This window comes from Sarcophilus harrisii, chromosome 4 (assembly GCF_902635505.1).
Source record: "Sarcophilus harrisii chromosome 4, mSarHar1.11, whole genome shotgun sequence".
Classification (NCBI taxonomy): Eukaryota; Metazoa; Chordata; class Mammalia; order Dasyuromorphia; family Dasyuridae; genus Sarcophilus; species Sarcophilus harrisii.
The window spans coordinates 99,544,947-99,568,053 of NC_045429.1; the positions used below are offsets into that span (position 1 = coordinate 99,544,947).

Consider the following 23,107-nt stretch of genomic DNA (forward strand, 5'->3'; position numbering starts at 1 on the left):
TAAATAATTTTCCGTTTTCTGGTAAACGAAGCTGGACCACATGATCTTTAAGGCTCGCTGCGGTCTCGGAGCTCTCCGAGCTGGAAGGAGGGGGTGGGCACCTGGGCAGAGCTGGCCCTGGGGATTGGCAGCGAAGGAGGGCAGAGCTGGGAGGAGGTTGGGTAGGGGGTGGAGTCAATTTGGACAAGTGGAAAAACTCCGGCCGGGGGCTGGGCTTTTTCCTTTCCTCCTCCCCTTCCCGACCGTCCCCTTTCCCTCCCTCTTTCCTTCCCTCCTCCCCCTCCGGCTCAGGTTGCAGCTTCTCTCGGGAGCTGCTCACCTTTCCTGAGCTGGGGAAGCAGTAGCCGTGCCAGGGCGGGGAGAGCAGCAGGGCGCAGGGCACTGAGTTCCTCGGACCTCCTCCCATCTTCCACCCACCCCGGGCAGGGATCCGAAGCCGGAGCCGGGGCGCCCAGCGGTGAGTCCTGCCCTGCGAGCTGCGCGGTGGGTCCGGCTCGCCGGCCCGGGGTGCACTGGGGGTAGGGTAGGGGAATGTTTGCAGGGGAAGGAGGGGGTACTGCCCGTCGTGTAAACGGAGCAAGGTACAGCGGAGAAACTCTTAAAGGGGCCGCGCTGCTCTCTGCCCTGGGGCGGGGGGTGGAAGGAGAAGCTGAGACGTACTCTGTGTGTGGCATTTTTGGAGGGGAGGCAAGGGGCGCCGCCGGAAAGCACCAAATTCCAGGTGATCAGGAGTAAGAGCTGGGACATTTTCTCACATTCAGATACCTCCACCCCCCTTTTCTCGACCCCCCCCCCCCCCCCCCCCCCCCCCCCCCATTGCTCCTAACCTCCATTCAAGGATTCTGCAATCGGACTCAGGTATCCGGGTCAATTTAGTAGCCCTTGGACTCTCGTCACCACCCCACAAAGCAAAGTTTGTTGTTGCTTTTTAAAGCTCTTCTCAACAAGCTTTAATCGTCCTTCTAATGGAAAAGGATTTTGGGTCAGGGGTCTCTTTATGAACCCAAGAGACTCAGGCATTTGGACTGGAGAGTCATACAGAAGAGAGCCCAAGGCCTGAGCTCTGACCAAATGCTCCGTCTGAGCCTTGAGGGACTGAGGATGTGTGATGGAGGCAATGAAATATTGCTGGAGGGGGAGGCAAAGGCTTTGGGGATTGCCCATATGTTTACCTTCCTGCGTTTTGTGGCTGAACTTAGTCCAGAGCCCAAGGGCAAGACTTGTGAGAGTTGGTGGGCTATTCTTCCTCAGGGAATGTCTGCTGGTAGTGTGGGAAAAGGATGGAGGGTCTGGGGTAGACAGCTGCATGAGTACCCCACTTCTCACCTCCAGCCAGCAGGCGAAGGCTCTGTGTTAGGGGCTGGAAGTGTCTTGGGGGTGGGGGTTGGTTCCTAGAGAAATGTGCGGTTAGGGATTCTGAGTCCACAAGGATTAGGACTGAATGTGTGAGGAGTGGGGTGGGAAGATAAGTTAAGAATCAGAGGTGAATCACTTCTGTTTGAAACCCCTGAGAGGAGAGCCTTCTCCTCTGTCAGGGGGTGGGAGAAAAGTCTTCCTTGTCCCAGGGGGGTGATCTGGTGGCGGGAACTGATCAGAGAAGGTGATGTTATAACTGAAATCCCACACTGGAGGGAAAGCCCTTCTTTACAGCCTCTTTCTGGTTTCCTCTATGCGATCTCTAGATACCCAGGCCTCTGGATGAGCACTGTGCTGATGGAGAAGGGGAAATGGGAAAGGGGTCTGCATAGCTAAGGATTCATGATCCAGTGATCAATCATACCTAATTTGTGCAATTAATTGTTATGTAGAAGAGTTCTAAGAGCAGTATTGGGTGGAGGAGAGGTCAGCCCCACCCTGATCTTGGGCAGAAAAGGTCTCACTGGGGCCAGTTCTCAATGACTATCCCTCTCCCTAGCCTCAAGTTCCTCTGGCCCTCCATGGTTCCTTGACAGCAGGCCCTGGCTCTGTGACTCATTGACACCTTGCCCTGTCCATCCTGTGTCAGCTCCTCGTGAGATTTCCTGTCCCTTCCCCTCCCCCTCCAAGCACTCTGAGTATTTATACATTCCATTAGAGTGATCTGAGAAAGCAGAACCAAGGGCCAGTAAGAGATTGATCAAGGGAAGTACTAGTTGACTGGGGCTGAAATGGATATTTTGAGAGAGGGGAATTAGGTAATTCTCTGTAAGAAGAGGGAGTTGCACTGGATGACTTATAAAGTCCCTTGCAGGGATTTTAAATCTAAATCTGTGATCCAAAGAGGGAATTACACAATTATTCCATTATCCCTATAAGATGGGGCTGGGAAGATGAACTTAGGGTTGAGACAGAGAACATCTCAGCACCTCTTTGCTTGTGTGTTTGGGATGGGAAAGTCATGTCTGAGTCCCATTCTGATCCTTAAAACTTTCTTCTGTTGCCTAGAAAGAGGGTTACTTTCCAGCACTAAAAATATATTGAGTTCAGTTCTTGCTCTGGCTTCTTCAGGCTGTCTTTGTTGCTCCTCTAACGGGCTGTGATTAAGGCGTTGACATACAAAGCCCTTTCATCACGGTATTAGCCTAGGTAAGAGTCTCTGTATTCCCTGGATGTCTAGTTAAGTAGACATCCCTCTCCCCTGGCCTGTTTATCGAAGTTTTGATTCATCCCAGGTCCCTCTGGATTTTCAGAAACAAATTGGACTTAGACAAATCACTTCATCTTTATCCATAAGATAAGGGTAGGGGCTAGGTGGTCTCTATGATTCCATCCAGCTTTAATACTGGAGGATTATCTTTGCACTAGGACCCCCAGGGAAGGCAGGGATGGAACTAGGGGAGGAAACGGAAGGATGAAGTTCTTAGTCCTTTGGTACCGCTCAGAATCGAGAAGGGGGGGTTTGGGAAGCAGATAGGTCTTTGCAGCCGATCTCCTGCCGGGGTCAGGTTTCTTGCCTGGGAGTCTCCCACTCGGACTGGGATGAGACAGAGCTGCCTTTTAAGGTTGCATTTATTTCCTCTACAGTTCCAGGGACTCTGTTCTCTGCTGCCCTCTGCCCCCTCTTAAGGAAAAGGTTTTCTAAACTCCTGGTTTAAAAAAACAACACCAAAACTCAGCCCCTACCATTGCCCCAGTCACCTTCCCTTCTTCGGGACTTCCGGTCTCAATGGGGGTACTCCCAGCACTCATTTCCCCCTCTGATTTTCCTAACCCATGCTTGGGCCCTCCAGGGCAGAAGAAAGACCTTGGACATTGAATGCTTTTGTTTGGAAAGAAAGCTTCTTTCTGATTGGTGGGCAGGGGTCTGCTCTGTGCCTGGCCAGGCAGAGGAAGGCAGGAACAGGCTCGCCCACCATCTCCAGGTGAACTACTAGGTGACTATCTTTCTTATTATGTGAAGGGAAAGAAGGGGGTGCAGCCCAGAGAACGAGGAAGAAACCAGGCTTGGAGTCAGAAAGGGGCACTAACTAACTTGTTAGCCAGAGGGACTAATAAGTACTGTTGATATAATGGGTGTATAAGTGGGTGGGGGGGATTCAAAAGGATTTTTCTAAAACTGTCCCTGCAGGGTAAAATGCCTCCCCCAATTCTTAATTAATTACAGCCACTGTTCTGTTCTGGACTGTTCTGGAGTGGGCTCTGCTCCAGACCTGGGTGATTAGCTTTGGTCCTTTAGGACACAGTCATGCCAGACTCTCTCCCCATAACACCCCTCCCATTCACACACTGTGCCTCATACACAATGTCCTGCTTTGACCTTTTCTCTCCTTTTCCCTGCCTTTTGCCCGACTCCCCCAAACCTGGACCCTGTGCCCTTCTGACAGTACCTGCTGAGTGGGCATTTTCACATGTCCAAGGGGAGGGGACAGAGAGAGGTCAGCTTTTCTCCTTCCTTCCCTCCCTCCCTCCTCTCTAAGCTTAAGCTTAGATCTCAGAATCAAGCCATGCAGAAAGGGTTAGTTTAGTCTCATAAAATATTAGAGGACCATAGAGATTATCCAAGTAAGGCAATCTGATAGAAGGGTAAACAGGAATAGACTTCCTAGGTTGGGAGTAGGGAATTCTGCCCTTGCCCCTGACTGACCACAGTCTGGGCACATCATCTTTCTGAGCCTCAGTTTCCTCAGTGGAATACCTGTGGTACCAGACTCACAAGGTTGTTATGAGGGTCAAATGAGATAAAAGACCAAAAATTTTGCAAACTTTGAAACATTGTTCAAACAGTCCTTATTATCTAGGCACAAGGTCATGGATTTAGACCTAAAAGCGACTTTGGAGGCTATCTAGTCTACTAATCACTTAATTTTTGTAAATGAGGAGACTGAGATCCAGAGAAGTGGTATAGATTATCCAAGGTCAAGTCTTAGCGTTGAAATCTGAACCAGAGCTAGAATCAGGGGTGTGATCTTCTGGTTCCAAATCCAGCATCCTTTCCATAGCACTGCATCAACCCTAGCATTTTATATCTGGGGAAACGGAAGTCCCTAGACTTTATGATCACTTTAACCCTGAGAAGTGATACAGATTATCCAAGATCAAGTCTTAGTGTTGAAATTTGAACCAGGGCTAGAATTAGGAGTGAGGTCTTCTGGTTCCAAAGCCAGCATCCATTCCACAACACTACATCAATCCTAGCATTTTATAGTTGGGGAAATAGAAGTCCCTAGACTTTTATGATCACTTCCCACAGATGGCCACGGAGTTCATTGCTGGATTAGGTAGGGAGGTGGTGAATTAGACGAGGGCACCACTCTGGGAAGACAGGAAGCAACCGAACCTCCTGATTGAAAGAAAATCCATCTGTTCTCAAAGTCTCCTCTGCTCAGGGTCAAAGGAGAAAGAGAGAAGCAGAGCAGTGATATAGCCATGGACAAAAATAGACCCCAGTACTCCCTGCTCTGAAGGAGAAATGGAGGGGACACAGGAAAAACTACTTCCTGGTAGCACAGTCTTGGCACATGCTCAAGCATTTATGAATCTTTTGTATATATGATATATATGCTTATTTACCTGCATGTTGTTTCAAAAGAATTAAAGTTCTTTGAAGGCAGAAACAGTTTCATTTTCTTTTTGCAGCTTTTCTTGGCACATAGTAGGCACTTAATAAATGCTGGTTGACTGATTATAAAAGAAACTTAATGGAAACTGGGGCTATGTTTTGTTTTCTTTGTAGAACTGTAGTACCTGTCACAGTGCTTTGTATGTATGTACAAAAATGTATTAGGTGCTTAATTAATAATTGAATTAATGAATGAGTGAATTAAAGAGTAGAATCTTCTTTCTCTTAGTAGATAAGGCTCCCAATAAACATTCTGAACTAGGAGAGGAAGAATTCTACTCAGAAGCTAGATAGTGCTTTGTATACATTAGATGCTTAATAAATAATTGAATTAATGAATGAGTGAATGAGAGAGTAGAATCCCCTTCTCTAAGCTCTTTCTTAGTAGGTAAGATTTCCCTAAACTCTCAGAACTAGAAGAGGTAGAATTCTATCCAGAAGCTGTAATAGTGCTTTGTATACATTAGGTACTTAATAAACAATTAAATTAATGAATGAGTGAATGAGAGAGTAGAATCCCCTTCTCTAAGCTCTTTCTTAGTAGGTAAGATTTCCCTAAACTCTCAGAACTAGAAGAGGTAGAATTCTATCCAGAAGCTGTAATAGTGCTTTGTATACATTAGGTACTTAATAAACAATTAAATTAATGAATGAGTGAATGAGAGAGTAGAATCCCCTTCTCTGAGGTCTTTCTTAGTAGGTAAGACTTCCATAAACTCTCAGAACTAGAAGAGGTAGAATTCTATCCAGAAGCTGTAATAGTGCTTTGTATACATTAGGTACTTAATAAACAATTGAATTAATGAATGAGTGAATGAGAGATTGGAATCCCCTTCTCTGAGGTCTTTCTGAGCAGTTAAGATCTCCATAAACACTGGAGAGAGAGAATTCTGCCCTGAAGCAGGAAAATAGAGTAGACAGCCCCTGAGGGACCATTGTTGGTGCTCTTCTGGTCAGTTTTGGCAATGGAGATAGGCTTTCTCTCCAGAGAATCAGGTAGGAGCAGTCTAATAGGCTCTAGCTAAATATACTATGTTTTAATTTGCCCTAAATGAAGGTTCTTATGGAATATCAGATCTTCACCCCAATTGTGAATTTTGATTTCATCAATCCCTCATTCCACAGCCCCAAGTTTTACCAAAGCTGTTGCAAGGTCTTGTGGAGACAGCTTGGCAAAGTAGAAGGGGCAGTGAAACCCAGAGCAGTTCTAGTCATTCCAGCCAAGTTCCCATAGGTAACCGACTTCTCCTGTTTAATCCCCATTTTCCTCATCTGTACAATAGGCACCAATGAAACTTGTAATAACCTGGTCAGGTCATTGGTACTGAAAGCCACATGTGTACCATAAAGAGCTCTAAGAGGGTCAGATGTTATTATTGTTGCTGTTGTAAGTGCTGGCAATTCAGTTCCCCATTTTCCGTCTATTGTCCCCTGGGTGCACCCCCTTCTTTCCCTTGGCAGAACAAGATAGTGGTGGTGGGCGAGCCCATTCTGCCTTTTTCCGCTGGGCACAGAGCAGACCCCTGCCCACCCATCAGGAAGAAGCTTTTCTTCCAAGCAAAGGCATTGGATGTCCTAGTTACTCAGGATCAGGAGAGATTACTCCTTAGAGAAACCCGAATTTGATGGGCATAGGTAATAGGAAGCAATTGCAGGCTGTAGGGGAGAGATGGGATTAAGTCATGTCAAATTAAGTGCCAATTACTGTGCTAAATTCTGGAGGTACAAAGAAAATCAAAAACATCCTGCCCTCAAGGAGCTTACAGATAACATGTAAGTATTTAGGTAAATAGTAGTTAACATTTTTTTAGTGGCTTTACAATGCTTTCCCTAAGTTATTTAATCCTCTCGACAGCACTGTCAGATGTGAACAAGCAATCACAATGTCCTGTAGATGCTATTATCGTTCCCATTTTACAGATGTTAGAACTGAGACTGAATAAGGCTTCTTTCCCTTTTTGCCTTGACCACAGTGATAATGTTTGCCTAGATATCAGGTGCCCAGGATCCTCCTGCTTCAGAGGGGAAGGATCCATACAGGAAACTGTGTGCCTAAGAGTATCAGTGATATGAGAGCTACTTCTGGACCACCTGAACTCAGTTTTCTCAGCAGAGGATATGATAAAGCCAGGATTGGGGGGTAGGGAACCAGGGGGTGCTGGGAGTAGTTATGTGTTAAAGAACCCCTGCCTGTCCTTGGCACTAGAGTCTGGAGTGGGCGCCATGTTCTAAGCTATTGTCAAACCTTAGTATTACGCCTTCCTCAAAGAGTGGGAGCATCTGGATGAGTTGTTGACTATCAGTATATAGAAAACCAGATAGGTTCCCCTGGTTTTGTTTTACCCATAGCTGACCTGTAGTGCAAATACTCCTGGACTGAGCATCCAAACTCTACTCAATTAGTTGTATGACCTTGAACCCTACCCAAATGGGATGTATGGCCTTGAACCCTATCCAGTGGGTTATATGACCTTGACCCCTACCCAGTGGGTTATATGATCTTGAACCCTACTCAATGGGTTGTATGACCTTGAACCTACCCAGTGGATTGTATGATCTTGAACCCTACCCAATGAGTAGTACAAAGTTGGACTCATTCACAATTTATTGAAGAAACAGAACATGAGTGTATCACTATCTACCGCTGCCTCCCTCTACAATGAAAAAGATAGTCTTCAAGAATTATTGTGGTCAAAAAGTGTGTCCAACTCCCTCAGCAACTAACCTGGTAATGAAAACTCAAAAAAACTCTGAACCTAACAATGCTGGTCTATGGAGGTCAGATTAGCCTTTCCTGCTTAGTTAGGACCTGTCACATTTAGATCTCCACTGACAGATTCTTCAAAAGTCCACGGTCATCTCTAAACCATAATGAGGCAGTAATCAAGTGTCTGCTAGGGTGGAGGCATTTTCAGAGATGGGAGGGGACAGTCAGGTCCACTGGAGGGAGTATTGCATTTGGAATCAGAGAACCTGAATTTGAATTTCAGCACTGCTCTTAATTGCCCAATCTTGGACTAAACCCTCACACTCTCTTGGTCTCAGTTCCTCATCTGTAAAAAGAGATGGACTAGATGGCTTCCAAAGTCCCTTCTAAGGGAATTGTGGGAATTGAGTGAACCACACTGACTCCAATTTGTGACTCAATTCTGGATCTAGCTCAGTTCCTTTTTTGATTTAATTATGGGTCTAATCCAATTTCTGTCCTGTGAGAAAATGTTATTGCATTGTTTGAATCTACTCCTGCATTGCTGGGAAACTGGACCACCTCTACCAATTGCTTAGAGATCCTGGATCAAGAACCCAGGTTATGCTGAACAAAATCCCAGCCAGATCCAAACACTGATGTAAGTTTTCTCATAATTGTACATCTCAGTTAGCTCATATGTCTTATCTGAAAAGGGGCCCATACTGTTCAGTCGGTTATTGTTTCCATGTTCCTTTGATTGTGTACAGACACTTTGGGGAGGGGGTACCTCCTTATCTGATTTCAGGGATTTGCACCTGTTTGCAACTTGGAAAGTCCCTACTCTTTTCTCCAGTTAAAAATTACATTACCTAATTTTATATCCTGGGTAATTATATTTTTTAAATAAATTGGCTTTATTTGATTAATGGGCCAGCTAGGTGGTAAAGTGATTAGAACACTGGCCCTGGAGTCAGAAGGTCCTCTGTCCAATTATAGCCTCAAATACTTACTATCTGTTTGACTCTAGGCAAGTCACTTTAACTCTGTCTCCGTTTCCTCATTTATAAAATAAATTAGAGAAGAAAATGGCAAACCACTCCAGTGTCTTTGCCAAGAAAACTCCAGATAGGGTCAGGAAGAGTCAAACATGACTAAGCAATCAAACAAATTTTTTGAATAATTGTTTTTAATACACAAAAATCTACTTCACTTTGTTCTTAAGGATCTTCAGGCTGGGGACTCTACTGACCCATTTGCTATGCATGTTTTGTTAATAAATTGTGTAGCTCAGATTATTTCCTCCATCATTATTAATTACCCAGCTGTACTTCGAAATTTATGCTCCTAGGAACCAAGTTTAATCAGGGCACTGCTTGTTGACCGCCTGGCACCTGTGTGACCTTGGGGTAAATTGCCCTGTGCCTCTGTGAGCATCGGATTCCTCAGCTGTAATGTGAAGGGCTCGAACCAGATGGCCCCTAAGGGGCCTTTTATCTCTAAGGAGATGATTGTGATATGGATTACACAATAGCAGACACACACCCTCTATGTCTTAGTTGATTCTAATAACTGCCCTGCCAGTTGGGGACTGCACATATTGTGATTCCTCTTTAACAGAAAGTGTACCAACTGGCCTAGGGACATACAGCCAATAACTATTGAGGCATTAGATGCTCATATATGGTCGACTGATAAGTACTGAGTTGAGAGAATGGGTTCAAAAGAAGGAGAGTTCACTTCCTTGGGGGGCAGGAACAGTTTTGTAGAGACGGTGGCGTAAAGCCCTAACGGTTCATTCCAGGATCTCCCCCAGGATTCTGGAATAGCTGAGGTTCCATCCAAGGGAGGAGCCCTCTGCTCTAGAAAGCGTCCCCTCACATCAGGCAGAATAAAGCCGAGTGCAGTCAGACCACTGAAGCCCAGACATCCCCCTCCCGGTCCGAGGCTCCTTTGTCATTATCTTAGAGTTCTCTTCCCAATGCCTCAGCTCAAATGATCCTGCAATATTAATCAGGTAATTATCGAGCTCCTGATATGAGTCCAGCACCAGGCTGGGTGCAGAGGGGAATGACAAAGGAGGGTTGGAAGCAGACCCTGTCTTCAGGGAGCACAGGTTCTTGGGGGGAGACAAAACTAACCCACCAAAGCATTTAAGGGACAAATACTTGCTTAACTGTGATACTGCCAGTATGATGAAAGTCAAAGGAGATCTGAGACAATTGTGGAGGAGTTTGGCCTCTAAAAGAATGAATAGGAGTTGGATAAGTGGATGAGGGTGAGGTGGGGATAGGTCTTCCAGTCATGGGGAGCGTCATAAGCATCCTTCCTTCCTGCCTAGAGAAGAGAACGTGGCAATGGAAATTCAGAAATGGGATGGAAAGAGCAGCAAGGTAGTACAATGGATAGAGCACCAGCCCTGGAATCAGGGCAAATCCCCACTTGAGACTACAAACTGTATGACTCTGGTCAAGTCACTTAACTGCCCTTGCCAGAAAAAAAGATAGAAAGAGAGAAAAAGGAAGAAAGAAGGAAGATCCCCGAAAATCATCAAAGCATCTGTCTCTGGCAGTGGGGAGAGATTTGGGGATGGGAAACTATCCCCAAGTGCTAGAGAGCACTTGTCATGAATGCTATACAAAGTTAGACTCAATGATCTCTACCACTCTTTCCAATTCTGGGATTTTTTGGAAAGGTTTGAGGAGAGGATGAATGTGAAGGGAAGGTCATGGAGCACTGAGGGAGAGCATTCCTTAGAGAAGTGCGATTTGGGCAGATAGGCAGTAGGGAGCAATTGCAGACTGTTGGGGAGGACATGATGAAGGCGGTGTTTTGGGAAGTTCAGTTTGACATTGTGTGAAAGACAGGAGGAGAAAGACTAGCTGTCAGTGAGGAAGCTATTATAGGAATCCAGGATTGACGTGCAAGAGGCCTGCGGACTGAGGGGAGGAGGGGGGAAGAGGAAGAGTGGGAAGGGAGTATAAATAGGAATGTGACAAAAGGTGCCGTGAAATACTAGCATCATAGATCTAGAGCTGGAAGAGACGTCAGAGGCCTTCTTGTTTTGTTGCTGTTGTTGTTCAGTCATGTCAGACTTCATGACCCATTTGGGTTTTCTCAGCAAGAAGTGGTTTGCCATTTCCTTCTCTTCCTCATTTTACAGATGAGGAAACTGAGGCAAAAAGGGTTAGGCGACTTGCCCAGAGTCATATAGCTAATGTCTGAGGCTAGAGTTGAATTCAGGAAGATGAATCCTGACTTCAGGCTGGCACTCTGTGCACTGGACCAACTGCCCTGTCTTGTGTAATTCCCTTGTTTTGAATAGGAGGGAGCAAAGACTCAGGGGTGTTAAGTAACAAGTCGTATGTCTAAGTGGCTCCACAGTGCACAGAGCATCAGGCCTGGAGTCAGAAAGACCGAATTCAAATCTTAGATCAGACACAAGCCATGTGACCCTGTGAAAGTCACTACACTTCTATCTGCTTCCATTTTTTATCTGTAAGATGGATTTTATAATAACACCTATTTGTGATGCTCAGATGAGATAATATTTGTAAAGGCTTAGCATAATTACAGATATATAGTAGGGACTTAATAAGTAGTTTGCTTACTAATTCCTTCTCTTCCTCCTTTCCTCCTTCTCCCTTTTTGCTTCCTTCTTCCACTTTCCCTCCCTTCCTTTCCTTCCTTCTTCCTTTCTTCCTCCCTCTCTCCCTCCCTCCCTCTCTCTTTCTTTCTCCTTTCCTTCCTTCCTTCCTTCTTCCCTTCTTCCTTCCTCCCTCCCTCCCTCCTTCCTTCCTCTCCCTTCTTTTTTCTTCCTTCCTCCCTTTTTCTCTCTCCTCTTTCCTTCCTTCCTTCCTTCCTTCCTTCCTTCCTTCCTTCCTTCCTTCCTTCCTTCCTTCCTTCTTTCCAGCCTTCCATCCTTCCTTCTTTCCTTCCTTCCTTGCTTTCTTTATTTTCTTTCTCTTTTTCCTTCCTTCCTTCTCTTTCTCCTTTTCCTTCCTTCTTTTTTTCTTCCTCCCTCTCTTCCTTCCTTCCCTCCCAACAAATAGTCATCATCAGAGGTGAGATTTGAACCTAGGTGAAATTTTTGCCCTGACTGCAAAACCAATACTCTTGATTCTGTACCCCATTGTTTCCACCCCTGTTACTATTCCCCAAGATGGGGACTCCCAACTGAAAGTGGCAGTGGGGAGAGATTTGGGGATGGGAAACTATCCTGCATAGAAGACAAACAGAACTGGAATTCTTCTACCTTGGAAAGGGAAGGCCAAGGAGAAGGTGACTTAATGATTGTCACTCCATATCTTCCTAGACAAAGGGTGATGGGAAACTTTCCATTGATCTCTCATTACCCAGTGCTTGTATAGTAGGCTCTTGCTATATGCTAGTTGGTGGAACCTGTACTAAGAGCAGAGCCGTAGGAAAATAGGTATAAGCTAATAGTGATATAAGAAAATAGCAGCCTGAATTTATATAATACTTTGTTTTATTTTACATACACTAAATACTTTATATATAGTACAGTATCTCATCTGATCATCACAATGCCCCCTGAGAACTAGTTGTTGTTACTATTATTTTCATTCCAATTTTATAGAAACTCAGGTTAAATAACTTGCTCAGAATTGAACCACCAGACGTGTCTAAGAAGAGATTTAAATTAGATCCAAGAAAAAACTTCCTTCAATGAATGTGAGACCAAGAGAGGAAATATTAGAATCTCCAAGTGTGTAGGAGGCAGGTGGATCTACCTGGAATGATCAAGTGAAGCCCTGTTTTCACTGGGATGATTGCCAGAAGGGCAGCCCCAGTATAGATGAATAGCATGTGGGGACTGTCCGCCAGGACAGTCTCTGGCAGAGGGAGAGATAAGCAGAACTGAGTGATTGCCCTATAATTCTGAGTTCATCTCTTGGGCAGCATGCCTTTGGGCTAATTTCCTAAAGAACTTCTCAGTCAATTATTTAATCAATAAACATTTATTAAGCACCTACCATGTGCCAGACCCTGTGCCACGCACTGGAACACAGACAAAAAGAAAATAATCCTTGCCTTCGAGGGAATTGTGATCTGTCAGGGAGATAACATGTATGTATATAAGTATTAGTTTTAAGCTTTTAATAACAGAAAACTCCCTAAGACTTGTGGGACATCCAGCATACAATATAAACACAAAGTGATTATTTGGGGAAGTCATTAGCAGCTAGGAGGATCAGGAAAGATCACATGTAGAAAGAAGGGACCATTTAAACAAAACTTTAAAGAAAACTAGGGAGTCTTCAGGATGGAAGCAAATAGAGACTGCATTTCAGGCCTGAGCAGAGGCATGACGAGGGATGAGTATCATGTGTGTTTAACAATAATATCATTTTGGCTGGACCTGTAGGAATGCATGAAGGGAAGTGTTGTTCATTCAGTTTTCAGGAATATCTGACTCCATGACTCTATTTGGGATTTTCTTAACAAAGATATAGGAGTGATTTGTCATTCTTTCTCCAGCTCATTTTACAAATGAGGAAACTGAGGCAAACAGGGTCAAATGGCTTGCTCCAGATCACAAAGTTGGTAAGTATCTGAGGTTGGATTTGAACTCAGTAAGAGAAACTTTTTTGTCTCCAGACCCAGGGCTCTGTCCATTACATCAGCTAGTTGCTCACAAAGGGAAGTAATATATAATATAGTTAGAATGGTCGATTGAAGGCAGGCTGTAAAGGGCTTTAAGTGCCAAAGGAAGCCGGAGTTTTTATTTAAACTTAGAAATAATAGGAAGTCACCGGAGTTTATTGAGAAGGGGAATATGATTGTGGTATTGTGGACAGACTAGGAATTCAGACGAGTTGATTCAAAGATCACCGTAGATATTTACCTGTTGTGTGACCCTGTACAAAGCACTTAGCTCTCAGCTTCAGCATACTCATCTGTAAAATGAAAGGACTGAACTTAATGTCCTCTCAAGCCCCTTCCAGTTCCTTAATGCTATGATTTTCTTGAATTATATCTCAGGGAGAGTTTTATTACTTGAGCCTGAGGATTACAAATAAAGTAAAACTTTCTCAGGAGAATGTAAACTAAGAGCAGAGCAGTAGGAAAATGGGCATAAGCTAATAGTGATGTAAGAATTAGCAAGGATCATTTCATCTTTGTCTCCTTTTATAGCTGTCACTTAATTTTTTTTTTTTTTTTTTGCAGAAAATTGAATCATAAAATTAACATAGATTCTATTGGTAGGATTCACATTTGGGGAAAAGTAATTACTGGGCAGCTTAAGAGGCTCAGGGTATAGATAGAATGCTGGGCCTGGAGTCAAGAAAATCTGAGTTCCAAGCTGGCCATAGTCACTCCCTAAATGTGGACAAATCAGTTAACCATGTTTGCCTCAATTTCCTTATGTGTAAAATGAATTGAAGAAAGAAATGTCAAACCATTGCCAAGAAAACCCTAAATGTGATTGGTCATGAAGAATCAGCTACATCAGAATCATAAACCCTGGGTGATTGAATGATGGGGAGAGGTTCTGCTTAAGGGTAGGGGCTAAAGCTTCTTTGAACTTGTCTTTCCGAGATTTGGAAGGCCCTGTAAAGAGAGAAGGTAGCCATTTAAGCTCCCAGATGCTCTAGTGTTCATGAAGATTATATTTCAGGGAAAGTTGTCTTCTGATGGGCTTGAGTTTAAAGTAAAGATGGAGAAAAGAAGGAGTTAGCACAATAAGTGTCTGGACTTCTATCCCTTAAGAAGAGACTGAGAAAAAAGCTTTTATCCTACCCTACTGACCCCACCCTACCTCTTAGCAGGATGACATCTTTAATGTCAGGTTTGAGCCTCCCATTAGGATTCCACCCTTTCCTAAGTCACCCCCCCCCCCAGGTGGGGCTGTGGGCATCCTCCCTGGTCATGAGTCATCTCACAGATGTCTTAGGAGATGTAGACTGAGTTGGGGGACTCAGGGGGAACAGGGTAAGAACTAGTTTCTTGTCCATTAAGGACTCCATGTTGCATCCAGAGACTCAGCAGTGTTTCTCCCCACCCATCCCAGACCCCTTTCTGTTCAGTAGATATAATCTAGCCTTGTCACCAAGCCAACCTATTGTATTATTTATCTGCATATGTGTCTTAGCCTGAGAACTCCTTGAAAGTAAGAACTATGTTATGTCTAAACTTTGTATCTCCCCCAGGGCTCAGTACTGCCTGCTTTGTGTTTGTTGTTGTCATTAGTCTGTGACAAAGCTCTAAGGAATTTTCAGATTCTTTGGCTGGGAGTAATTTTGTCCATCATCCTCCCCACCTCTCACTCTTGGCAGTATCCTGCCCCCTATCTAACCTAACAATAACATGGTCTTCCAGAAGTTTAAAGATCTCTAGGAAAGGTGATTGATTCTCCTCCCTCCCATCAATTTCTGAGCTGTAATCTCCATTCCTCCTTTTGAAATGTACCAGTATCATTCCACCATTTACTGTCTATCCTTTTAAAAAATTTTTTCTTTATTTTGTTCTGAACTTAAAAAAAAAAAACAAGCATTTCCATAACAAAGTGGAATAGAAAACCAGGATTGCACCTGAAATTGTAGATCCAGTATGAAAATTTGCTATTCCTTTCAAATATTCAACAGTTATTGTATAATTTTTTCCCTTTCACCCCAAACTTTGAGATGATTATCATTAGACACAAATGTGGGTGTGAGGGAGGGGTTGTGAGTTTTTTGGATGCAGACAGCATCTTTCTTCATAGGATCTTTGTGGTAATCCTTTTTAAAAATAAAAGTTATCTATACATGTCTATTACAGTACCTACTGTTGAGGTTGGGAAGGGGATCCCAAAAGTTTGGGGTCACAGACCAGTGTCATAAAGTGTCTCAAAAGAATTTGCAGGCTTGAACTCATTTCTTTGTCAAGGGGCAAAATTTATCTTAATTGTAACGCCATTATTACAAGCAGGCTAACTCCAAAAGAAATAGCAAGGAAACAGAAGCAAAGAGACACATTTATCCAGCTTTTCTATCATTGACATGCTAATTCTGTGACTCAGAAGTAGGAGAGGAGTGGTCTCTAGAATTTGGTTCTCACTGTCCAGATTATCACTTAGCAATGAATTGAGGAATGGTCTATTCAGAATTAGTGTCATTATCTGACTGGGAGTGTGGGAAGTCCTTGAGGCAGGCTCTAAAACCAGAAGATTTAGGATTTATTGACTTATTATTAGAACAGAAGTTCCCCTAAAATCAGGGGACTACAAAATCATATTACATCACTACCATATGCATTTCATATATTAGGTGCTCAATCTGTATTGGTTAAATGAATACATGAATAGCCCAGGTGATTCCCTACCTGTTGAGGGGAGTATAAGAGAGAGACCAGAATTGTGTTAATTTGGGCTTCTTGGATTTTGCTAAAATCCCAAAACAAACCTGCTCCAAAGAGGGAAAGTGAGGTATAGCAAAGATCAATGATTTTCTTTGATAATGCAGGACATGAGCAATCCATCCTTAGTATTAACTAACTGTGTGATCTTAGGGAAATTACCATTTAGGTTAAGTAAGGTATTAAACAAGTTGATTGATCTCTAAGGTTGATTCTAGCTCTGAACATCTAGGGATTTTGGTTCTTTGCTGGAAAGCTAGAGTCAGTGTAGTACAGTAGAAAAAGGTTATGGCTTTTAAATCAGAAGACCTGAGTTCAAATCCTGAACTGTTCAGACCTGCTGTTACTACCTGTGTGACCTTGGAAGATTGGTTAATCCCTCTGGACCTCGGTTTCGTCTTTGGCGAAATAAGGTAAGATGATCTCTAAGATCCTTTCTAGTTCAAAATCTATAGTCCTTTGACCTATCATTAGAACAAGGCTACCTCAGAGAGTGATAGGACATTTGTCCAAAAGCATCCACTTTAGAGCAAGGAGAGACTGATCTCGAAAGTCTGCCTGGTCCCTCCAGGAAGGTCATCCCACCCTGAATCCTCATTCCAAACAGAGGCTGTAAAAATCAGCTTTGAATTCCAATCATTGCCTCCAAAGCATCTGCTGCAGAAAGGGAGAGGGAGAAGGGTGGGGGAGGGAGGAAGGGCTCGGAGGTGAGTTAATCCCTTCTGTCTTCCCCAGGGGAGATAACCTCTGAGGGGATAAAGTCTTGAGCCACCTCCTTTCTCCAGCCTCTGCTCCCTTGGGAGTCAAGCAGCACCCCACCAGAGCGAGAGTTTTGTTGGGGAAGCAATGGAGAGCTTGACTTTCTTCATGAAGACACAGGGGCTTAAAACCCAGTACAGGGGAACAAAGCTGTTTTGGGTAAGCCATAACCTTGGCAGTAGAGAAGGAGAAGAAATGTTATCAGTTCAATCGGCAATCCTTCTGTTGGAACCGTGGCCAAGTTTCCCCAGTCGGAAGGGAATGTCTCCAAAAAGACATGTAGACAAACGTCCAAAGATGGTTGTGACGTCTGTAAAGCTCAGCCGACCGCGGTCTTTTGCTCTTTTGAAACATTCCTAAAGCTGGCAGGGAGGTACAGAGTGATGGAACACATTTGCCTGGACCCGGGCCAAGCTTTCACTTTAACGCTTTCTTTGGGTGAGGGAACCAGCTGTTGGACCTTCTTGTCTTTCTGAATTACCTCAAAGTCACCTCCTCTTTCCTTCTGAGTCTGAGCCAGCAATGTCTGGGTTCTGAATGTCAAGGGACCGGGAGAGAGGAGTCAGTCACTCTCCTCTAGATCAGGTACCTCTGTGATAGAGGTCAATAAATTAAGTTAGGGAACGACAAAGGAAGGGGGAGGGGGTGCAGGGAAGAGCCAGGACCATTGGGATCATAGGATCATCATCATTATTGTATTAATTAATTGGCATTCTTGTAGTTCTTGAGGGTTGACAAAGCCTATATATTACATCATTTGAGCCTCACACAAACCTTATGAGGTAGATACTACGATTACCCTAATTTTTCAGGAAACTGAAAAGACTTGCTCAGTGAGAAAGTGTCAGAGATGGGATGTGACTGAGAGCAGGTTCAGCCCTTGGCATTCAGGCTCTCCATGATCCAGGCTGCCTCTCTGGGATTGACTTTGGAGACCGGCAAGACCTCAGGCCCATGTGGGAAAGACCCCTGCCTAAGGTTGCACAGGTTATAGAGTTTCTGATCTGATACCATTCCTTTGGGTCAGGACAGTCAACCTCTCCTTACCTCAATCTTCTTCTCTGCAGCTGAGAAATGGGTCTGCCTTATTTCTCCGGGGAAAACAACTGTCAACTCCACCTCTGGTTCCCGTGGAGTTCGATGAGGTTTTAACGATAATCTGTGTGACACCAGCATGATTGAATGGATAGAGATCTGGCCTAGAAAGGTTCCAGTCCAGCCCCATATTAGCTGTATGACTCTGCCCAAGGCATTTAATCTCTCAGTGGTTCACACAAGTCTCGGAAAAGCTGCCAACTTGCATTGGTAGAGTTTCCTCACCTGGGAGTCCCCTGTACTAACCTTGTCAAGCTCAATTGGGCAGCTTGCAAAACTCTCAAGTACTACCCCCATCAGATTAAAATGCAATTAGGAAATGTTTAGCAAAAATAATTTAAATACAACATAGACAATGTTAATTTGTGTTTTTTCAGAATAATATGCAGCTATTTGTATTTGTCTGACCAGTGAAATCAGTTTCATTCCCTATCCCAGGTGGCCCCTCTCTATTTATTTTTTTAAAAAGTATTTTTTTTTCTGGTTATATATGTATATTAACTTTTTAAAATACACATTTCTTTCTTTTTTTTCCCCTGAGACAATTGGGGTTAAGTGACTTGCCCGGGGTCACACAGCCAGGCAGTGTTAAGTGCCAGATTTTTAACTCAAGTCCTCCTGACTTCAAAGCTGGTGCTCTAACCACTACACCAACCTAGTTGCCCCTAAAATACACATTTCTTTATGAATCATGTTGGTAGAGAAAAATTAGAACAAAAGGGAAAAACCAAGAGAGCCCCTCTTAATTTAAAAATCAGTTTAACATATGTTCTCTGACTTGATAGTCACAAAGTCCCTGTAAACAGTGTAGGGATTGAAAACAGGGATTATTATCCCCATTTGGTAGATGAGCAAACTGAAGCACAGGGAAGTTTAGTGACCTCCCAAATGTCACCCAGCCCATTACTACCAGAGTAAAAATTAAAATTCAGCTCTCTAGCCTAGAGCACTTTTCCTGTTGTACTACGCTGTTGCCTGCTCTTCTAGCTTACCTCCATTAGCCCCATGTTCCCCTGCTCCTGTCAGTCCAGCTCTGAGCTTGCCTTTGGGTCCATCCTTTCCTGACTTAGGGTTATAACCCCAATGCCAGTCTCTGCCAGAGCTGCCTGGGCAACCTGCTTGTGGCTCTCTCGGCTTTCTAGTCCCAGAACTAGTGAGTTCATCTTTGTGGTCTTGAGTGGGGGTGGGAGGAAAGGCAAGGGAACCAGGCTTGGCTTGTCCTGGCCTGCTGGGGCTGGGGGAAAGGGTTTCTGCCGGATTGACTCATGACCTTCTGAATCCTCGAGCAATGTGGTATCACAAAGACTCCTCCTGGTTTGGGAGTCAGGAGACTTAGGGACTCTTCCAGGCTTTGTCACTCACTTACTTCATGACCTTGAGTTAATAACTTCCCTTCCCTGACAGCCAGTCTACTTGGTGACCATCTGGGCACCATGTTTCCTTCCAGGCCAACATCCCATGATGGGGAGGAGGACTAGGGGGAGGGAGAATAAAGAGTGTCATCCTGGGCCCAGCTCTGTCTGATGCTGTGAATTGTAAGCTCATCATCAGAAGAGTAAAAGGTTGGCAGTCGTGGCATCTCTTGCCTTCTTCTTCCCTTCTTCCCCTTCGTCTTCTCTGTGTTCACTATTTTCCAGTTCTTCACCCCATGGCTGACTGTGCTCTGTATTTCCCTCCCTCCACCTAGATCTTTCATCCGAAGATCTCGGGTGCCAGGGAAGCGAATCCTTGCCAACTTGGCTGAGCCTGCCTTTGAGTGGAGAAAACCAGGAAAGTAGCTCTGGCATTCAGGGCTGCCGCGGGTAGGAAGCAGGGCCTGTAACCAGGAACTCTTCCTGGAATTCTTTTCTTGGGGTACTTTTATTGCTTGGCAAGGAATCAAGATTCAGGTCAGACTGAGGTCAGAACAGATGCCACTGATGGCAAAGGGGTTGGCAGGGAAAAATAGCATTTAAATTTTGGGGAGGGAGAAAGGTACCACCCAGGGGAGAACAATATTTTGGTGTGGGCAACTGGGTCTGCCATTAGCTCACTATGTAAACTTAGGCAAATTACTTCCCCTTTGTGGGTCTCAGTTTCTTCATCTGTAAAACAGGGACATTAAACTCAAATTTTACAATCTCTTCTTGCTATCAACAAATTATGATCCTACCCTTTTTCAAACTAGAAGGAAAACAAAAATGAGTGAACTGCATCTAGGTTTTTGTGAATAATGAGCCCTTGGCTTTCTCCCAAGCCTTCTCCCTCAAGCTCCTCCCTCCCCTGCCCATGCCACATAGCCACCGCCTCTTCCACCCTTGTCCCAGCAGGAAGTACATGGGTCAGCTCAGAAGGAAGTAGATTGGGAGAGTGGAGCTGAAACTTCTCAGAATGACCCGGATAGGGGGAGGAAGATGGTTCCTGAAGAAGGGTCCCATGACCCAAAGCAGGGACACTCTTGCCTGCTTCAGGCTGACGGGCATCAAGCCTGAGATTTCCTTGACAAATTAAGTACTTTATTCTGTGTCCCTTTCTTCACCCCTAACTAGGGTCACCCCCAAAAACCCCAGACAGTTTGACAGCCCCTTTAACTCCTTGCCAACCCAGACAAACTAACCCCCACCCTCAACACTAGCATCTCCCTCCTTACCCTGGCACCAGTCAGTCAGTGACAGCTCCGGCTGGCTCCTCAGCCCTAGGGACAAAGGCCACTCTGTATCACTCCACCCTGCCCTGGTCCAGCTATAAAGCGGGTCATACTGAGACCTTCTGTCCCCAGCTTAGGGCTGAGGAGAAGACGGCACCAAGGTGACAGGGCTCTTTTCCTGACTCTTCCTCCCCTCACCCCACAAAGTCCAGGGAGCTGATTCTCCCCAGGAAAACTTGACAGAAGGCAGCTTGTGTTTCAACCTGAGGAACAATAATTCATTCACTACTTAGGCTGACCAGTCACACCAGGGACTATGCTGGATTCAATACCCTGATTGTCCCTAGCAGAAAGAAGGCGTCCACTCTCCAGCTGTGGTCATCTCTTCCCCAGTTGCCTGTTCCCCATCATTATCATTATCAGTAAGTCATTCCCTGTGTCTTTTCATCATTTCTCCTGTTACAGACCCAGCTCCTAGCCTCTTCTTCTCAATTGTAGAACAGGGGTTCTACTTTTTTTTTTCTGGTGTAATTGGGGTTAAGTGATTTGCCCAGGATCACACAGTTAGTAAGCATTAATTGTCTGAGATCAGATTTGAACTCGGGTCCTTCTGACTTCAGGGCTGGTGCTCTTTCTACTTCTTGTGCAGCCATGAAAACCGCTTCCATATTGTTGTGTTGTTCAAGAAAATTCATAAAGGAAGGAAGGGAGGGAAGGAAGGAAGGATATCAGACATTTAACACTTCCTAGTTGTGTGACTCTGGGCAAGTCACTTAACTCTATTTGCCTCAGAAAAAAACAACAAAACTCTAAACTGAATCCTTTGAGATTGTCTTGGATCATTGGATTGTTGAGAAGAGCTAAGTCATTCACGGTTCTTCATTTTACAATGTTACTGTTATTGTGTACAATGTTCTGGTTCTACTCCACTTTGTATCAGTTCATGTAAGCCTTTCCAGATCTTTCTGAAATCATTCCTCTTATCATTTCTTTTAGCACAATAAAATCCCATTATTATCATATACTATAGCTTGTTCAGTCATTCCCTAATTGAAGGGCATTCCTAGAATCGGAGTTCTTAACCTGAAGACCGTGGATCCTCCAAAGAGTTGTGAATAAATTTCAAAAAGTCTGTGAACTTGAATGGGGGGAAATTGCATCTTTATTTTTCCCAATCTGTGATAAAATTTAGCATTTCCTTCAATTATGAACATTCTGAGAAGGGGTCCATAGATTTTACCAGAATTCCAGAGAAGTTCATGACACAGAAAAGGTAAAGAACTCAGGGAACAGCTGATTCTTAATTTCTTCATCATCTTCCACTTCTCACCAGCCAAATGATTTGTCTATTCAAACTTCCATCTCTCTACCACTAAAACTCCCGGCAAGAATAGACATCATCAGAGGAGAAAATTCCACCCTCCTCTGATCTTAAGTCTTTGGAATCCAAGGCTGAAATCCTTTACCCATGAGTTTAGTGCGGAACCCTGAAAAGAGTAGCTGTAGCATGTTCCCTTTTGTTTTAGGGAATTGACTGCTTCCCTCCCAGAAAGCCTTAAACCAATTCCCCACTTCCCACAGTGGGAAAACTGGGAAAAGATTTATGGTGGCTACTGGTAGATTCTTGAGCCACAAACTGAACTTGTCACCCCATAAATCTTTGGTCATAGGATGGCTTTATGGAGATGCCCTATATCAGAGAGTGGAATGGCTGACCACTCCTTGGTGGGGCAAAGATGGCATTCACCCTAAGTCTAGAGCTTCTGAGTTGACCCCCGAATTAAACCATGACCCTAATTATATTTAGAGAAGAGCTGCCCCTGAGATGTATCACTCCACTCCTCCTAAGAAGGTGATAGTGATTAGAGAGATCCTTAAACTATTAGGATGATACTATCAGGAGAGAGAGTTACAGGATAGAGGGAAGAGAATTTCCAATTGGAGTCAGGAGACACTTGGATTTGACCATGGATATAAAGGTTTATTTAACCTTCAAAGTTCTCTTTCTCAGTTTTTCCTGTAAAAGAAGGATAAAAATATTCATTCTATTTCTATTAGGCATTTAAAGTCTTTCATAATCTGGCTCCAACCTACCTCCCCAGCCTTATTATATACATTTTTCTTCAAATATTCATTTTCTTCAAATATACATTTTTCTCCACAGTTCAGTCAAACTGACTTTCTCACATATCTCATAAATATCATTTCCCATCCCCATGCATTTGCAAATATGAGCTGACCTTCCATTTCTTAAATGCATTCTCTCCTCAACCTCCGATTCTTAGAATGCCTTTTTCCCCTCAAGACTTAACTAAATAAGGAAAGAGTCCTGACCCTGGAGTTAGAAGGACCTGAATTCAAATGTGGCCTCAGGCACTTATTAGCTGTGTGAGCCTGGGCAAGTCACTTAATCCCGATTGCCTTCAAAAAGAAATGAAAAAAAAGAAAAGAAAGTCAGCTAAATAAGACCTTTCCTGATTCCCCAGTTGGTAGTACCTTCTTCCCCAGTTGCCTCATATTTATTTTGTGTGCAGAGTCAGCA

The 23,107-nt window shown here is 44.1% G+C and overlaps 1 protein-coding gene across 1 annotated transcript in view; it reads left to right on the plus strand.

Annotated features, from left to right (window-relative positions):
* Positions 1 to 222: 222 nt before the first annotated feature.
* Positions 223 to 23,107, plus strand: part of CDK18 (cyclin dependent kinase 18) — a 51,625-nt gene continuing 28,740 nt past the window's right edge. The window contains exon 1 of the mRNA XM_031937232.1: positions 223 to 457. The gene's annotated coding sequence lies outside the window, so the exon portion shown is untranslated. The remainder of the gene's footprint in view (positions 458 to 23,107) is intronic.